A 20088-nucleotide genomic window follows, 5' to 3' on the forward strand; every position below is an offset into this window, starting at 1 on the left:
TCCGGAAAATTGCCAAAAATCGGTATTGTTAAATTACCCCCCTCCTCCCACCAAATTCTTCAATTTTGACTTTTTCCCCAACACTAACCCGAACCCTAAAACCCTAACCCTAACCCTAAAACCTTAACCTTAACCCTAAAACCCTAACCCTAACCCCCTAACCCTGACCCTAAAATCCTAACCCTAATCCTAACCCTAACCCTAACCTTGTAAGTCTTATAGGCAAAGGCGTTTTATAGTCAAGTATATACGGTACTTCTACAAAGCACTTGATATTTTTAACAATTTTAAAAATAAAAATCCTTATAATATCTAATTATAAAAATACAATAAGAGTTTTTTTAATATCAAATCGCTATGAGGGGCCTTCTGAGTAAAATAGAAATCTTAGGGGTCCATAGACAAAAAATGGTAGAGAAACATCAGTCTATAGTAAACAAATTTGAGGTTGATTTTTAAACATGTTGCATTACATCTAATGTACATGACCTTTTATCTGTGACTAATTGGCAAAATTGGTAAGTTCAAATCCTGCTTGGTTTGGCTTCAATTTGCAGTCTTCCAATGTAAAAAGAAAAGTACTAGTCAGGTACTGAAGTAAATTAAAACAACTATGTTTCTCACTACTAACATTTTGAGCCTTGTTTGTGTCTAGGCCAGAAATCATTATTTTATATTCATAAATTCATTTAATTGGTATACTCCTCTGGATGGGTAATGTCAGTGTGCATATACATCAGAGTGTAAGTGATTTGAGAGGAAAACTGGGTATATGAGGCATCAGACATGGTGTGCAAGAGAGAAGACTGCACTGGTGCAGTCATGTAATGCATATGAATGAAGACAGTTGCATCAAGAGGTGCTAATCTCTAATTGTGGAGAGGACATGTGGAAGGGCTTGATCCAGGAAGACATGGTATGAAGTGGTGAGAAAGGATCTACAGACAATGGGCCTTACATAGGGGATGACAGGGGACCGAGGCTCCTGGCAGTTTGCTGTATTTGAGAAGACACATCAAACTAAGTAAAAGCATGGTTGTCCTTGTACACAGACATATCTCCAGCATCCCTCTCCAGCTGAGTGTTCCTAATCTTGTAGGTGCTGGAGCCATGTAAGAAAACATCCATACTGGTGCCACATAAATGCATCTGTGCCAGTGCTGTGTAAAAGCACCCAGTACACTCTGTAAAGTGTTTGGTGTTAGAAGGGCATCCAATCATAGAAACCATTCCAAAACAGACAATCAGAGCCTGGGCAGCTCTTCAGCTGGCCAGTTTCTGTCAAACCATCCAAGCAATGTCAGCATGGAAAATGAACATTAAATAATGTTCATCATCATCATCATCATCGTTTAACGTCCGCTTTCCATGCTAGCATGGGTTGGACGATTTGACTGAGGACTGGTGAAACCGGATGGCAACACCAGGCTCCAGTCTGATTTGGCAGAGTTTCTACAGCTGGATGCCCTTCCTAACGCCAACCACTCAGAGAGTGTAGTGGGTGCTTTTACGTGTCACCCGCACGAAAACGGCCACGCTCGAAATGGTGTCTTTTATGTGCCACCCGCACAAGCCAGTCCAGGGGCACTGGCAACGATCTCGCTCGAAAATCCTACAGGAGCCAGTCAGGCGGTACTGGCAACGGCCACGCTCAAAATGGTGCATCTCATGTGCCACCCGCACAAGAACCAGTCCAGGGGCACTGGCAACGATCTTACTTGGCTTGCCGGGTCTTCTCACGCACAGCCCATTTCCAAAGGTCTCGGTCCGTAGTCATCGCGATAATGACGATGATGGTGATGATGATAACACAAACAATTATTTGGAATATTATTCATAATTCCTCACTTTCTGCAGTGATATAGTGTGGGTTTGAGCTGTCCTGTGCATAACCAAATTGTCTACCTCTTTCCTTAAATATAGTATACCTTTGCCAACAGGATATAAAGTGGTAGCCCCTGTATTGTCTTTCATGTTATACACACCTCATTTTACACCACTGACTTTCTGAGTTCAAACCCTGCTAAGATTGATTTTAAGGTTGATTTAAGGTGGAGAGCTGACAGATGCCAAAAATGCTTAGTGGCATTTCATCTATCTTTGCATTCTGAGTTCAAATTCTGCTGAGGTTGACTTTGCTTTTCATCCTTTCTGGGTCAATAAAAATAAGTAAAAATAAATATTAGACTTAAAAATAAAAATAACTATATGAACACTAGGATCAATATAAATGACCCTTCCCCTGAACTTGCTGGCCTTGTGCCAAAATTTGAAACCACTGTTACAGGGTTATTGATTAATTCACCTACCCCTATCACCTAATAATTTCTGACTGTGTGCTAATGTGGGAAATCACTATTTCATAGAGATAGAGAGGTGAGGCCGTGGGTGTCTGGTTAAAGGGTTCACTTTGCAACCAATGTTGTTTCAGCTTTAATCCCTTTGTACTGCACCTTGGGTATGTGTTTTATTCAATAATCCTGGGCCAACACCCAAGAATGTTGTATTCTACAATAATCCTTGGTGAATTCAATAATACAAAACTGATAGGAAGCATATCACACATGTTTGTGTGTGCATGCGTGTGTGCATGCATGTATGTGTGTGCATGTATGTATGAGTGTGTGTGTGTGTGTGTGTGTGCATGCGTGTATGTGTGCATGTGTGTATGAGTGTTTGTCTCTTACTACTTGACAACCTATGTTGGCTTTGTTTATATTTCTATGACTTAACAGTTCAGCAAAGAGTCCAATATAATAAATATTAAACTTAAAAATAAGTGGTGGAATTGACTTGATCAACTATATGCTCCAAGGCAGTGCCACAACATGGTTGTAGTCCAGTGACTGAAATGAGTAAAAAAGAATATAAAATAAAAAGGTTTATGAATAAAAGATTATATGTTTATTCTCACTGAGGCAACTTAACCTTTCATCTCTTTAGCATTTACTAAATTGATTATAATCCTCCTACCCAAATTTGTAACAAATCGGTATTTTATAGGCTTATATCTCAAATTGCACTGAGGTAATTTTTAATGTTCATCCCCCCAGGGGTAGCCCAATTGATTATACTCCTATAAAAATTTGTGGTATGTACAAATGTGAGAAATCTTTATTTATGCTCACATACATATCTTTTCCTTCTTCCTGTTGTGGAACTCTGAAGCAAATAAAACTCCCAAAACTGATCTTAAGTAGCAATTTATTTAATACAGCAATCAATCTAGTGGATTTCCTAAACCAATTTTCTATGCAAACCTTTCAAAGGAAGTAATGTTTGTTTCTTTCAGAAAGGGCAATTTCAGTTTTATATGAAAGGAGAGAAAAGAAAAATATCTCTTTTCTTTATCATTATTGATGTTATTTCTTCTCTTTGTAATTTTAATTACATTTAAGATAAATCAATGTATGTGTATATGTGTGTGTATACATACATACATACATACATACATACATACATACATACATACATATATATATTTTCCTGTATGGCACATATGATAAACACGGTTTCTTCATATTCAGAAGTATCCGTCACCTGGTAATTATCCCAACTGAGTTTGGGTGCAGATGTTGCTGTGAGATGGTGAGATGTAGACATGGCTTCATGACTAAGAAGTTTGTTTCCCAACCATTTCATCCTAGGGTTCAATCCCACTGCATAGCACTTTGGGAAAGTAACTTCTACTATACCACTAAACCAACCAAAGCCTTGTGAATGAATTTGATTGACAGAAACTGATAAAAGGCCCATCATACACACACATGTCCGTGTCCACACACACACACACACACACACACACACACACACATGCACACAAACACACATGCTTGCACACATATATTAGAAGGAAAAAGACAACAAAAACCAAGGCAGGACAAGTATCTTAAGTCATTTAGAATATTTAATTAGAGCAGGCGAATTTGATGTAATTAATTAATTAGTTAATTAATTCATTATTAGATGTCTTACAACTGTTTCTGGGATATCCCAAGGGCTAGGTAAGCATCTCCATACACTGTGTATTCCGTCATCAGAGACAAGGTGAGTATGTACGAAAGTTCTAGACAGGGAATTCACAGTTTATAAACAAATAAAGGATTAGATAGAAGAATAAAGATTAAAACAGTAGCTAGGTAAATACAGACAGAAGAATAAAGTTCACAGCTCATCTTCTTCCAGAGGGTATGGTGGTTGGTCCGTACTTCCATGAAGGTATAGACCCTTAAGGACTTACACCTTCATGGAAGTGCAGACTGTGAACATTATTGTCCTGTCTGTATTCTTCTGTCTATTGTTTTACTCTTTATTCTATCTACTATTTTATTCCTTTATAAACTGTGAATTCCCGGTCTAGAACTTTCATAAATACTCACCTTATCACTGATGACAGAATACCAGTGTATGGAGATGCTAACTTATCACTTGGGATATTCTAGAACCAGCTGTAAGACATCCAAGAATTAATTAATTAATTAATTGATTACTTCAAATTCAGCTACTCTAATTAAATATTGTAAATGACTTGAGATACTCATTCTACCTTATAATATATACCTGCTAATTTGGAAGCCTACTACAGATCCCTTTTGCCAGCCTCAGCTGTGAACTTGGAACCTAATGGATGACCACTTATAGCACTTACTCAGTGTACCTATTCATTTAGATCACCAGTGAACTAAACCCCTCATATTTTCATATTTGTGTATATGTATGTATATATATACATACATACATACATATATATATATATATATATATATATATATATATATATATATATATATATATATATATATATATATATATATATATATATATATATATATTCTTTTATTCTAATCGTTATGTTGCACCAATATTCAAGAATATGTTATGATTATACCCAAGACATAGATAAATCCATTTGTATTTTCTTCGCTATGATGTTCACCATTTTAGTTGACAATTTTGACAATTACTACTGGCTTTAAAGACACTCTGAAAACAGAAGCCAATATGAAAAATATTGAACTTTGACCTTTAAGTCACTTGATTAATTGTATTCACTATTCTGCTATTTGTAATCTTCCTCTTTTTCCCTCTTTCCTCTTCTCTTTCATTGATCCTTATATTGCTAAGAGCAATAACTTTCTGACCTGCCATAACCTCCTACTTTGAACACACACACACACACACACATATAGAGAGAGACACACACACACACACATATATATATAGAGAGAGAGACACACACACACACATATATATATATAGAGAGAGAGACACACACACACACACACATTTATATCTGTCTATCTATCTATCTATCTATCTATCTATCTATCTATCTATCTATCTATCTGTCTACTACTACTGCCTACGAGCCTTCACAAAGGAAAAAAGAGAGAGAGAGAGAGAGAGAAAGTAAAAAGGAAAATGTCCTACCTATTTGAAGACTATGGAAATATCTTAAAAAACATTTAATTTAATTTTTCTTCAATTTAATTGTTTTTCTTGCTTTACTCTCAGTTGAAAAAGTCGAACAGAATTGTCTAAATTACACAAAAATGAAAATAAGACTGACATCTCATTTTAACAGATTATTTACCAAAATTACATGAAAATATCTTGAAATACTAAAGAGTAAATTTATCCAATAAAATCACGATTGGCTTCAACCACAGCCTCCAGATGACTTTGGAATCTGCTGCAACTCTTCTGGATGGTCTCCTTGTTTGAGTTAGTGAATGTTGCCATAATCCTTACCGTCGGTTCATCTTTGGTGTTACAAGGACTTTTGTTGGTCCCTTGCTCAACTGTGCCCCACACATAATAATCAAGGAGGTTGCAGTCTGGGGTTAGATGGCCAAATGTTAGGGGTGATGTGCTAGCAGAAATTGTCTGACAACCATGACCGGGTTCTCCTGCTTGTGTGGCATGGTGCAGAGTCCTGTTGCCAGACATAGGGTTTTCCAGCAGCCACCCTCTTTACCCAGAATAGCACTACCTCCTCCAGGAACTTGATGTGGACATCCATGTTGAGTCTGAGGCCATGTGGGAAGATGAATGGAGGCATAACATCACCATCACTAATGATCACTCCAAACACCATGATGTTGACTGGATGTTGGATTTTTTATCATTCTTGGTTCATATTCTGGGGGCTCAAATTGACACCTAATTCTCTGAAATGTTCATATTGGAGCTTCTGGCATGAATGTCAAGCAATTCAGCATGTTGTTTCCAAATTTCTGGCAGAGTGAATTACACCATGGTGCTGTTTTTCTCATAGACGGTGCCCAACTGACTCTACTATACTGTGTAGTCAGCAAAATTAAAAACAAACAATGCACATGCCTAAAATTAAAGATATATATTGGTGACAATTTACCTATCACACCCTGTATATGTGTGTATGTATGAATATATATATATATATATTATTATTATTATAATAATTATTATTATTATTGTTATTATGGCACGTAAAAAACGCCACTTGAATTTGGCCGTTGCCAGTACTGCCTGGCTGGCCCTCGTGCCGGTGGCATGTAAAAGCACCCACTATACTCTCAGAGCGGTTGGCGTTAGGATGGGCATCCAGCTGTAAAAACTCTGCCAGATCAGATTGGAGCCTGGTGCAGCCTTCTGGTTTGCCAGTCCTCAGTCAAATTGTCTAACCCATGCCAGCATGGAAAGTGGACGTTAAACGATGATGATGATATATATATATATATATATATATATCTATGTGTGCATGTCATTGTGTCTGTGTTTGTCCTCCACCACCACTTGACAACTGGTGTTGGTGTGTTTATTTCCCTGGCCAAAGAGACCGATAGAATAAGTACCAGGCTTTAAAAAATAAGTCCTGGTGTTGATTAGTTTAACTAAAATTCTTCAAGACAGTGCTCCTGCATGGCCATGGTCTAATGACTGAAGCAAGTAAAAGAATAAAAGAATGACCAAAACTCAGTTCTGCCTCTCTGGACCCTTAGCCTCTGGTCAGAGAATATCTTTCACTTCAAGTAATCTTGTCAACGTATGACACTAGAGCTCTTACTTTTTTTTTTTTACCTACCTAGACTCTCTTACTCTTTCTCTCTCTAGTAGTCACACAATAATGAATTTTACTACCATACAAGCGTAGGAGTGGCTGTGGGGTAAGTAGCTTGCTTACCAACCACATGGTTCCGGGTTCAGTCCCACTGCGTGGCACCTTGGGCAAGTGTCTTCTACTATAGCCTCGGGCCGACCAAAGCCTTGTGAGTGGATTTGGGAGACGGAAACTGAAAGAAGCCCATCGTATATATGTATGTGTGTGTGTGTGTATTATGACTGGTGACCTCCAACATTTATGAACTGTTAAAATTGGATTTTACACTTAATTATTACAAATCAGTGATGCCAACGTTCAAACATGTACACATATAAAATTCTACATGTAACTGTGTAAAAGTGCCTGTGTGGTGCAACGTACAAGCAGCCAGCACACTCTGTAAAGTGGTTAGTGTTAGGAAGGACATCCAGCTGTAGAAACCCTATCAAATCAAACTGGAGTCTAGAGCAGCTCTCAGCTTGCCAGCTCTGGTCAAACTGTTCAACCCATGCCAGCATGGACAATAGACATTAAATGATGATGATGATGACCATTATATATGTATTATATAAGCTATAATTTATTACATATTATGCACATCATTGTTATGCATGTTATCTTTGCGTCATTGTTATGCATTGTGCCGCTGGACTGGCTCCCTTGCAGGTGGCACGTAAAAAACACCTTTTTGAGCGAGGCCATTGCCAGTACTGTGTGACTGGCCCTCATGCCAGTGGCACATAAAAACATCCACTACACTCTTGGAGGGGTTGGCGTTAGGAAGGGCATCCAGCTGTAGAAACTCTGCCAGATCAGATTGGAGCTTGGCGCAAACTTCTGGCTTGCCAGTCCTCAGTCAAATCGTCCAACCCATGCTAGCATAGAAAGCGGATGTTAAACGATGTTGATGATGATGATGCATGTTATATGCATGTTATGCATGTCCATGGTAAAATTGTTTTGTATGGAACCAATCCATGGTGCATAAAAGGCTGGGACCGATGATTTAACACACAACTTGTAAACATGATCTATAAGCAGAACAGTAAAAGTATGCAAAACTTTTAAAAGTTCAACTCATTATTGTTATCCAAATTCTAGCCATGGAGCTTGTTCTTAGTAAGAATAGCAGAAATTATTACAATTCATACATACTCACACACATGCACAAACACACACACATACACAATACACATGATGCATACTTCCAACAGATGTATATACACACACATACATAGGTGCAGGCAGGCATGTATGTATGTGTGTGAGTGTGTGTATATTTATGTCAGTATATGTATATTTAAATATGTACTTGCACACATAATACTTACAGAGATAGATAGAATGATAAAATTCAGGCAGAATTTAGCAATTACTAATATTATAATGAGCATACACAATCATAAAATTCAGTAGAAGAGTAAAACAATTTTTACTCAAACCAGAATGGAAATCAAAGCTGAAAACCTTTACTTGAATAACTTTACAAATTATTCCCCGAAGATATATATATGTGTGTGTATATGTGTGTATATATATATATACTCATTTTGAAAGAAATAATTAAAGAAATCATTTTTAATGAAATTCCATTCCATGTTTGGAACAAACAACCTAAAAGACTTCATAGTTGGCAGCAGTTTTGGTGCCTCAGAAGATTTTTTTTTTTTAATATTCTTAACATTCCTTTGTTGTTGGAGTTTTTTTCCCTTTGTATTTTCTCTGTTTTTCTTATTTCCTATTATTATAAGACAGAGATCTGTTAATAGTATCATTCTCAAGATCAGTTTGCCATTACTTATTTTCAGAACTGGTTCCACTAATTGCATTTTTTGTTCAGCTATTCGTGATTATTGGCATGTTTAGCAATGTAAGCAATTGAAGATTTTGCATTGAACTGATCAAGCATAAATTACCCCAAAAGATTTAATATATTTTTGTATTTGTAAAAACGTTTGATGAAAAAGCAGTCATAAAACTAACGCAAAACAAAACAAAAAAAAAATCAACAAATCTTTATTGGATATGTAATGTACAGGCATGTGTGTCTATCTGCCTGTTTGTCTGTTCATTCACTTCACTCCTTTAATTCCTTTTTCTCCTCTCTCTTCTTCTCTCTATCTCTCTCCGCCTCTCTCTCTCTCTCTCTCTCTCTCGTATCATTGTCATCATCATCATCATCGTCATCATTTAACGTCTATTTTCTACTCTTGAGAGGGTGAGATCGTTGCAGGTGCCCCCTGGACTGGCTCATGTGCGGGTGACACATGAAACCTTTCGAGCGAGATCATTGCCAGTGCCCCTGGGCTGGCTCTTGTGCGGGTGACACATGAAATTTTTCAAGTAAGATCGTTGCCAGTGCCCCTGGACTGGCTCTTGTGCGGATGACACATAGATTTTTTCTTTTTTTTTTTCTCGAGCGAGATCGTTGCCAGTGCCCCTGGACTGGCTCTTGTGTGGGTGGCACATGAAATGCACCATTTTGAGCGTGGCCGTTGCCAGTACTGCCTGACTGGCCTTCGTGTGGGTGACACGTAAAAGCACCCACTACACTCTCTGAGTGGTTGGCATTAGGAAGGGCATCCAGCTGTAGAAATTCTGCCAAATCAGATTGGAGCCTGGTGTAGCCATCTGGTTTCACCAGTCCTCAGTCAAATCATCCAACCCATGCTAGCATGGAAAGCGGACGTTAAACGACGACGACGACATTGGTTAGATAGTTTGGCAGGATCTGACAAGTTAGACGACTGCATTATGCTCCAATGTCAGCTTTGACATGGTTTCTGCAACTGGATGCTCTTCCTAACAATAACCATCTCTCAGAACATATTGGATGCTTTTTTTTTATGGTTCTAGCACTAGTGAGTTACCATGGAACTCATGAGACTAAAAAAGCCTCTTTGACTGAGTGGAAGAGTAAAAGAGGAGACAGCTTTATGTTACTTGTTGAGGGGTTAAAGCATGATAAAAGAGACAGGAACAAGTTTGTTCCATTTACCTTCTTGTAACTTGAAGGTATGCTCTCACATCCCACCTCTTTCTCTCAGCTACACCTCATTAATTTCATCCAGTATTATATAATGTGGGGAAGATGCTTCAGGTGTGGCTGTATGGTAAGAAGCTTACTTCCCAGTCACATGGTTCTGGGTTCAGTCCTATAGCTTGGCACCTTGGGCAAGTATCTTCTACAGTTCTATATTTAAGAGATGAGGAATTATGTACATTATTTACATTATTTACATTTGAAGGATATTTGTCCTAATCTTGATTGTTGTTAACACAATGTTTCGGCTGATATACACTTCAGCCTTCATCAGGTGTCTTAGGAAAATTCTGAACCTGGGTTCTTATTCCTAAGGAATTTTTCAATGTTGTTGTTGTTGTTGTTGTCATTGTCATCGTTGTCACAGTCGTCGCCGCTTCCGCTGCCGCAGCTTCCGCTGCCGCCGCTTCCGCTGCCGCCGCTTCCGCTGCCGCCGCTTCCGCTGCCGCCGCTTCCGCTGCCGCCGCTTCCGCTGCCGCCGCTTCCGCTGCCGCCGCTTCCGCCGCCGCCGCCGCTTCCACCGCCGCCGCCGCCGCCGCCGCTTCCGCCGCCGCCGCTTCCGCCGCCGCCGCTTCCGCCGCCGCCGCTTCCGCCGCCGCCGCTTCCGCCGCCGCCGCCGCCGCCGCTTCCGCCGCCGCCGCTTCCGCCGCCGCCGCTTCCGCCGCCGCCGCTTCCGCCGCCGCCGCTTCCGCAGCCGCCGTTTCCGCAGCCGCCGCTTCTGCAGCCACCGCTCCCGTCGCCGCTCTCGTCGCCGCCGCTCCCGCCGCCGCTTTCGCCGCCGCCGCTTTCGCCGCCGCCGCTTTCGCCGCCGCCGCTTTCGCCGCCGCCGCTTTCGCCGCCGCCGCTTTCGCCGCCGCCGCTTTCTCCGCCGCCGCTTTCGCCGCCGCCGCTTTCGCCGCCGCCGCCACCGCTTCCGTCGCCGCCGCCGATTCCGTCGTCGCCGCCGCCGCCGCCACCGCCGTCGCTTTCGCCACCGCCGCTTCCGCCACATCCGCTTCCGCCGCCGCCGCTTCCGCTTCCGCCGCTTCCGCTTCCGCCGCTTCCGCTTCCGCCGCTTCCGCTTCCGCCGCCGCTGCTTCCACCGCCGCCGCCACCGCTTCTCCCGCCGCCGCCGCCGCTTCCGCCGCCGTCGTCATCGTTAGAGAGTACAATCAGTTTGAGATTATAAGATCCTGTCAACAGATTGGTTCAACAGTGTCATCATCTGCTGCAATATAAATAGATAAATATGCATTTGAATTAGGCAATGACAGAAGCATGAAATTGATGGGTCAAATTATGAAGTTACTGAAAGAGTTACAGCACAACTGATTAGGAAGAGCACTGGCCTGGATGAGATCCAGTTCAGTTTCATGTCAGGACAGGGTACCACCAATCCCCTCTTTTTATGAAATAACTACAGAAGTACTTAGCTTGAAGTAAGCTGCCCTTCTCAAAGAAGGCTTTCGAAAGGATTCCATGCTCTGTAGTCTGGTGGTCACTAAGACGGGTCAATGGCTTTTGAAGAACACACAAACCATTAATAAAGGTGCTGTTAAGATTGTCTTAATGGTCAAGAAACATGGACAATTTCCAAAGTCTTTCTTGTTGCAGGGCTACAGTGGAGCTTTGCTTGTTGAGGATTGAATCTACAGGTTTAGCCATTTTGAAGTTCAAGTAGCCAAACCTGTCCAAGATGCTCACAGGATGCTGAAACTGTGCTGCAAACATTTATTCAGTGTCTGTGCATTAATGATTTCTGGTTTATATGTTTGTATGAAATTACTGTTCTCATGTGTGGCCTTGATCAGGCTATCAGCTGAGTCTGTTGATACGAACTTGAACAGCTCATCATCATCATCTTTTGAGAAGCTGGGTGAACATGGCTGAAAAGTTCAAGGACAGAGTTTTTGTTTTCCCTTTAAGGCCATGGCGTTATCAATTTCTTCAAACATCTTTTGAAATTTGAAGGGAGGAAAGTGAGACTAAAGAGAGAGGTACTGCCCTTCAGTGAATTAAGTATTGATGTTGTTATTACTGCTGCTGCTGCTACTATTACTACTATTACTACTACTACTGCTGCTGCTGCTGCTACTATTATTGCTGCTGCTACTACTACTACTACTACTTCTACTTGTGGTGGTGGTGGTGGTGGTGGTGGTGGTGGTGCTGCTGCTGCTTCTACTACTACATCTACTATTACTGATACTGGTGCTGCTGCTACTACTACTACTACTACTACTACTACTACTACTACTACTACTACTACTACTGCTACTACTACTACTACTACTGGTGGTGGTGGTGCTTCTACTACTACTTCTACTATTACTACTGCTGATGCTGGTGCTGCTGGTGCTGCTGCTGCTACTGCTACTACTACTACTACTACTACTACTACTACCACTACTACTACTATTAGTATTACTATTACTTATCCTACTACTACTATTGCTGCTGCTGCTGTCGCTGCTGCCTCTCTCCCTGCCATAACTGCCACCACTGTTGGTGTCACCACTACCAGCACCAGCACTAGCACCACCACTGCCAGTGCTGCTGCTGCTACCTCTGGTGAAACAATGAAGCAATTATCGAATTAAAATCAATTAATACAAAAATTGAAAATTGGAAACAAATTAGAAATAATTATTAATGCTGATCAATTGGCAGAATTATTAAAGCATTGGAAAAAAATGGCCTATTAATATTCTGGCTCTTTACATTCTAAGTTCAAATCTTCTTGAGATCAACTTTACTTTTCATTCATCCGAGTTCATCATCATCATCATCATTGTCATCATTTAATGTCTGTTTTCCATGTTGACATGGGTTGGACTGTATATACATATATACATGATGGCCATCTACTCATGACTGAGGAAGACCATTGCTGGCCTTTAGGAACATTGTGCGCTGTAGGACTAACTTATATTTTGCTTTTACGGCTCCGTTGGTGGCTAATGAGCCCTGCTCTCGACAAGCATATATGACTGCAAACATTGCAAACCAAGCTTTTCTCATTCACTACACCGGCAGTGTGCTTTTGAGCAGCACGCTTAAATTCTTCGTGAAGAATACATGCTTTTTCAAAGGTGTCGACCCCCTCCTTAACCTGCCTCCTCTAGCTGTGGTGATGACAGGTATTGCTCTCCCAGTTGGCCTCCTGCATATCACAGGCCTTTAATGAGGACTTAACACAGGCCTTAAATTGGTGCCTTGGTTTCTGCCAGGATCTCTTAAAAATTCCAGATACATAGGTCTTGAGGAAAGCTGATATCTTGAGTATTGAGGTGATGGTGCACAAGCACCAGTTATGTTGGACTTATTAGAATGAAGGATAGCAGGATCCCTAAGCAGATGCTATTTGGGGAACATGTATACATACATACATATATACATACATATATATATATATATATATATATATATATATATATATATATATATATGTATATATATATATATATATATATATATATATATATATATATATGTATATATAGTTCAAAAACACAATAACAAAAAAACAAAAAAACAACAAAGTGAGGACGTGATATGGATAGTATTATTGGACGCTCAGGAAAGGAAAGAGAGAGTGTATGACGTTTCGGGCGTAGCCCTTCGTCGGAAAGATGGAAAGTTCGGAGAATGGAAGAACGGAGAAAGAGGAAAATGGTACCGATGTCCACGAGGTTACATATATATATATATATATATATATATATATATATATATATATATATATATATATATATATATATATAAATAGGTCGTTGCCAGTGCCGCTGGACTGACTCCTTTGCAGGTGGCATGTAAAAAACACCATTTGAGCGTGGCTGTTGCCAGTACCATCAGACTGGCCCTCATGCCGGTAGCATGTAAAAGCGCCCACTACACTCTTGGAGTGGTTGGTATTAGGAAGGGTATCCAGCTGTAGAAACTCTGCCAGATCATATTGGAGCCTGGTGCAGCCATCTGGTTCACCAGTCCTCAGTCAAATCGTCCAACCCATGCTAGCATGGAAAGTGGACGTTAAACAAAGAACGATGATGTTGTACCTGGGGAGAGTCATTCTGTTTTAGTGTCTTATTTATTAACATACTCACCAGTTCGATTCCCACTTATTTACTTATTCTAAAATTTTCATTGCTTCTTGCAACCTCTTCAGTATATATATACATATATAAAATCATAAATGACTGAGAAATTGTTTAATGAAATTTTATTTAACAATAAGAAAAGACAACAAATTTTCTCTTAACTTAAAAACATATAAGTAATTTATGTTACTACATTTAATAATAAATGAATTACATGCCTGCATTAATGCAATATGCAAAAAAAATCCTTCAAAATAATGCAGAATTTAAGCTATGTCCTCAGGAGAAAGTCTTTGTTAAATTGTTAAATTCTGCATTATTTTGAAAGATTTTTTCCATTTTGCATTAATGTAGCTATGTAAATAATTTATTTAGCATTAAATATAATAATATAAATAATTTATATGTTTTTAAGTTATGAAACAATTTGTTGTGATATTAGAGTTTTCTTATCCTTAAATAAATTTTCATTAAACTATTTCTCTGTCATTTATGATTTTATACACTCATTACTGCTTTCTCTCATATCTTACTATATATTCTATGTTTTGTAGAATGATACATTAAGGATATTTTTTTAATGAGTACTACCTCATTACTTGAATCCATATATGTATATATATATATATATATATATATATATATATATATAATGTGTGTATATATATATATATATATATATATATATATATATATATATAATGTATATATATATAATGTATATATATATATATATATATATCTGCCAAATTAGATTGGAGCCTGGTGTTGCCATCCGGTTTCACCAGTCCTCAGTCAAATCGTCCAACCCATGCTAGCATGGAAAGCGGACGTTAAACGATGATGATGATGATGATGATGATGATGATATATATATATATATATATATATATATATATATATATAATGTGTGTGTATATATATATATAATGTATATATATATAATGTATATATATATATATATATATATATATATATATATATAATGTGTGTGTATATATATATATAATGTATATATATATAATGTATATATATATATATATATATATATATATATATATATAATGTATATATATATATATATAATGTATATATATATATATATATATATATATATATATATAATGTGTATATATATATATATATATATATATATATATATATATATATATATATGGATTCAAATAATCAAGTAACTGTAAGAAGCCCATATATATATATAAAAATTTGAAAATTCTACACGACTAGGTGAAATGTGCTTTATATGATTTATAAAACATGTGACATATTAATAAAAATCTGTAAATGTACAACCATCCAGATTTCTGAGTACCTTAATTTTTTTCTAATATATATATATGTATATATATACAATGGGCTTCTTACAATTTCTGTCTACCAAATCCACTCACAAAGCTTTGGTCAGCCTAAGGCCTATAGTAGAAGACTCTTGTCCAAGGTGGCACTCAGTGGGACTGAACTCTGAACCACCATGTGCTTGGGAAGAAAGCTTCTTACCACACAACCACTTCTGCATCGATAAAGTAAAGTACTTGTCTAGTGCTGGAGTCGATGGTTTCAATTCACTCTATCTCCATAAATTTCAGGTCTTGTGTTTATTTTAGAAACAATTATACTAATTAAAAGAAAGCCTGTTATTTTCTAATTTATTTTAAAACAACTTCCTTAAAATTGTTTCTAATTATAAATGATTGCTTCTAATTTACTACAGTTTTTGTATAATGAGATTATTTTATGCCAAAATCTATTGTTGTACTGTCGTATTTAAGTTTAGCATGTAGAATCTTGCTTGCGCATTTACTTGTATGTTATCCTTGGAACTGAGATGATGAAGAAGATTGAACAATAAAAATTACCAGACGTAAACGGTGATGTGAGAGTGAGTAGCTGATACATCCAATGTTTCTAGCAATGATGATGATGATGATGAAGATGATCGTAAAGACCATGGTGATGACGGCAACTGTGATAATGATGGTGGTGATGTTCATGATAACAATGATGATGGTGTGATGATGATGATGATAATGAAGATGATGAAGATGATGACAATGACAATGACAACGATGATGACGAAGGTGACTATGATGGATGATATTGATGATTATTATGATGATAATGACGATGATGGTGGTGGTGGTTTTGGTGGTAGTGGTGGAGAGGATAGTCATGCTGCTTTTTGATGGTGGTGCCGCTGTCAATGATGATGACAATAAGGAAAAAGAAGATGATGATGATGATGATGATGATGGTAGTGGTGGTGGTGGTTGTGATGGTGGTTGTGATGGTGCTGCAGCTGTATATGATGATGGTGGTGGTGGTGGTGGTGCTACTACTTCTACTACTGCTACTACTACTACTACTACTACTACTAATAATAATAATAATGATAAAGATGATGCTAATGATGATGATGATAATGATAATAACAATGATGATAATGATGATAGTGATGATGATGATTATGAAGAAGAAGGTGACAATGACGATGACCATGGCAGTGATAATAATGACACTGATTATAACGATGACAATAATGATGACGATGCCAGTAATCACACCGATGAAGACATTATTGCGTTGGATGTCTTGATCAACATGTTTATATTGTGTGTATTGAGTTGCTGCATTTGTAAGTTGTTTACAACAATGTGAGACAATTAAACAATAATATAATAATTATATTATTTTCAAAGTGTGAGAATATAATAAAATAATTATATTATTGTCAGTGTGAAAATATAATAAGATAATAAAATGACAAGATATCAAAATAATATTGAAATAATATAATCAGACAATACCTTGTTACTGGTTTAAATTTAGACATCTGTCTCTATGATTAACCATTAATACCATAACTGGCACATCCATTGTCTGTTTATATTATTTCAGTATTACTTTAAAGTGTAGAGACGCAATGGCCCAGTGGTTAGGGCAGCGGACTCGCGGTCATAGGATCGCGGTTTTGATTCCCAGATCGAGCGTTGTGAGTGTTTATTGAGCAAAAACACCTAAAGATCCATGAAGCTCTGGCAGGGGATGGTGGCGAACCCTGCTGTTCTCTTCCACCACAACTTTCTCTCACTCTTTCTTCCTATTTCTGTTGTACCTGTAATTCAAAGGGTCAGCCTTGTCACACTGTGTCACGCTGAATCTCCCCGAGAACTACGTTAAGGGTACATGTGTCTGTGGAGTGCTCAGCCACTTGCACGTTAATCTTAATAGCAGGCTGTTCCGTTGATCGGATCAACTGGAACCCTTGACGTCGTAAGCGACGGAGTGCCAACAACAACAACACTTTAAAGTAAGGTAGCAAGCTGGCAGAATTGTTAACATTATTGGTACAGGCATAACTGTGGTAAGAAGCTTGCTTCCCAACCACTTAGTTCTAGGTTCAGTCCTACTGTGTGACACATTGGGTAAGTGCCATCTACTGTAGCCTCGGGCTGACCAAAGCCTTGTGAGTGGATTTGGTAGATGGAAACTGAAAGAAGCCTTTGCATCTCCGGTCTGGAACCCCTATCTTGCCCAGGATATTAATCGTCTGGAAACCGTTCAGCGACGTGCAACCAAGAGAATACCCCACATCAGCCATTTGCCATATTCTGGATAGTGACAAAAGATTGAGAATGATGATGATGATGATAATGACAATGGCAGCAAAGACAATGATGATGATGACAATCATGACAACGAAAAGAACAATGATGATAGTGATAACAATGAATACAACAAGAATGATGTTGATGAGGATGGTAATGATGGTAATGATGATGATGATGGTGATGATGTTGATGATAATGATAATTACAGCAAAAATGATGTTGATTATAATGATGATGACTATGATGATGATAATGGTGTGATGATGATGATGATGATGGGGATGATGATGACGGTGGTGATGCCAATGTTAAAAGACGACGATGATGATGATGATGATGGCACTGATGACAATGATGGAGGTAACAATGTAATTCAAGTTGATGATCATGGATGAAATACTTTTGCCAGAGCTGACTCGGGGCTAAATGACAGCAACAACAACAACAACAACAACAATATGTCTGGTCAAATTATAATTATGTTAAAGTATTTTGTGTCCAAATATCACTTGTGTAGACACTCCTCCCATCTTCATTTCAATAAATAAATAAACCTATTAAAATATGACATTTACAAGATTTTTAAACATCGGTAAGTCTAACACAATGATTGAGAATCCATTGATATTTACGTAGAGATCATTTTTGGTAGCTTGTACTCAGCTTGGTGATCAATGATTTATTAGGTTTAAGAAATTATTTAACTTTGGCAAAAAAAATGTCCTGCAGACTTCAAAACTAAAGTGACCATGGATACAACAAATTCTACAGAAAGTTTGCATGGTAGAATAAATTATTTTAATTGTGAGGAAAAAGAAAAGAGATGCTTAATATTTTGAGCAGTAGAGACTTTGTCAAGGAGGGAGAAAAGAGCAAGAGAGAGACAGAGTGTGTGTGTGTTTATGCTTGTAGTGCTGAGCAGGTAGAGTGAAAATAGTGGATACGAGAGAAAATTAACTGTAAAATGTATGTGAGGAAGAGGAGGAGGTAACAATAAACAAGGAAAATCAGATGTTAGTGGAAATACAATGGCCAAAATACAGATAATCTTCAAAAATGCTGGCAAATTGAAAATTCAATTGAGAATCTAGCATTAGTAATGTTTTTTTCTTTCATTAAAGTAAATTTAATATTTGAGAATAATCATTTCAGAGAAAGTAAAATATGAAATATCTGAAAATATGTTTTAGATAATGTTAAAAAGAATAAAGAAAGAATAAAAATGAAAAAAAGGATACAGATAGATTGAAAAAGTTTTATCAAATTAAAAAAAATATTCATATTTATTTTGGTTTCTTTTCTTTGAATTTTTTTTCTGTTTGTTAGCATATAAAAATTGTTTGTGAACTTATTTAATATTCAGAGACTAATTTTGGTATATGCTTTTCTTGTGCCTGTTTGATATGAAATAAAACATATTGTCATGTGATGAATGAGAGACTGCAGCATTTTGGTAGAGTCATTTTGATTACTTAAAGCATCATCTTCAGCCTGATGGCCTCCCTGTGTCCAAGGGCTGGCTTGCCCAGAATCTCCAGTTCCCTCTGAATTCTGTTGTATGCCACCAATTACCCAGGCTCCTATTTCCAGTTCATTCTTTGATGTCATCAATTCTCAAACATCTTTGATGGCATCTTGCTCTCTTCATCCTCCATACCTTCCTGTCAGGATAGTCTTGCAAAATAACACATAGCATATCATATGTCCAAAACATGATAGCTTTGTGGATTTGATTCTTGTCAATAGGTATCTTTAACCCTTTAGCATTCAGATTATTCTGTCAAATGTGAAGCTTATTTATTCATATTATTTATTATGTGAAAATTTTTAAGAGTCACACACTTATTGCAGCTGCCCTTCAGTTTTTCTGAGCCCTGTAAAAGAACTCGGAAGGTTGGTCTTCCAACCAGGTCTTTTGCATTATCCTAAGGTGTATATATGTATGTGGGTGTGTGTGTGTGTGAATGTAATATATGTATGTATGTATGTATATATATGTATATATATATATATATATATATATATATATATATATATATATATATATATATATATATATATATATATATATATAAATATATATTATTTATGCACACACACTACACACACACACATGCACACACACACACATACATAGACACACACACACACACACACACACACACACACACAAAGGATTAAGATATATATTAACTAATACCAATATGACATTTTCAGAATTTCAATGAAGGAAACAATGACCACGACTTTCTT

This window comes from Octopus bimaculoides, chromosome 3 (genome assembly GCF_046866305.1).
Source record: "Octopus bimaculoides isolate indiv1 chromosome 3, ASM4686630v1, whole genome shotgun sequence".
Classification (NCBI taxonomy): Eukaryota; Metazoa; Mollusca; class Cephalopoda; order Octopoda; family Octopodidae; genus Octopus; species Octopus bimaculoides.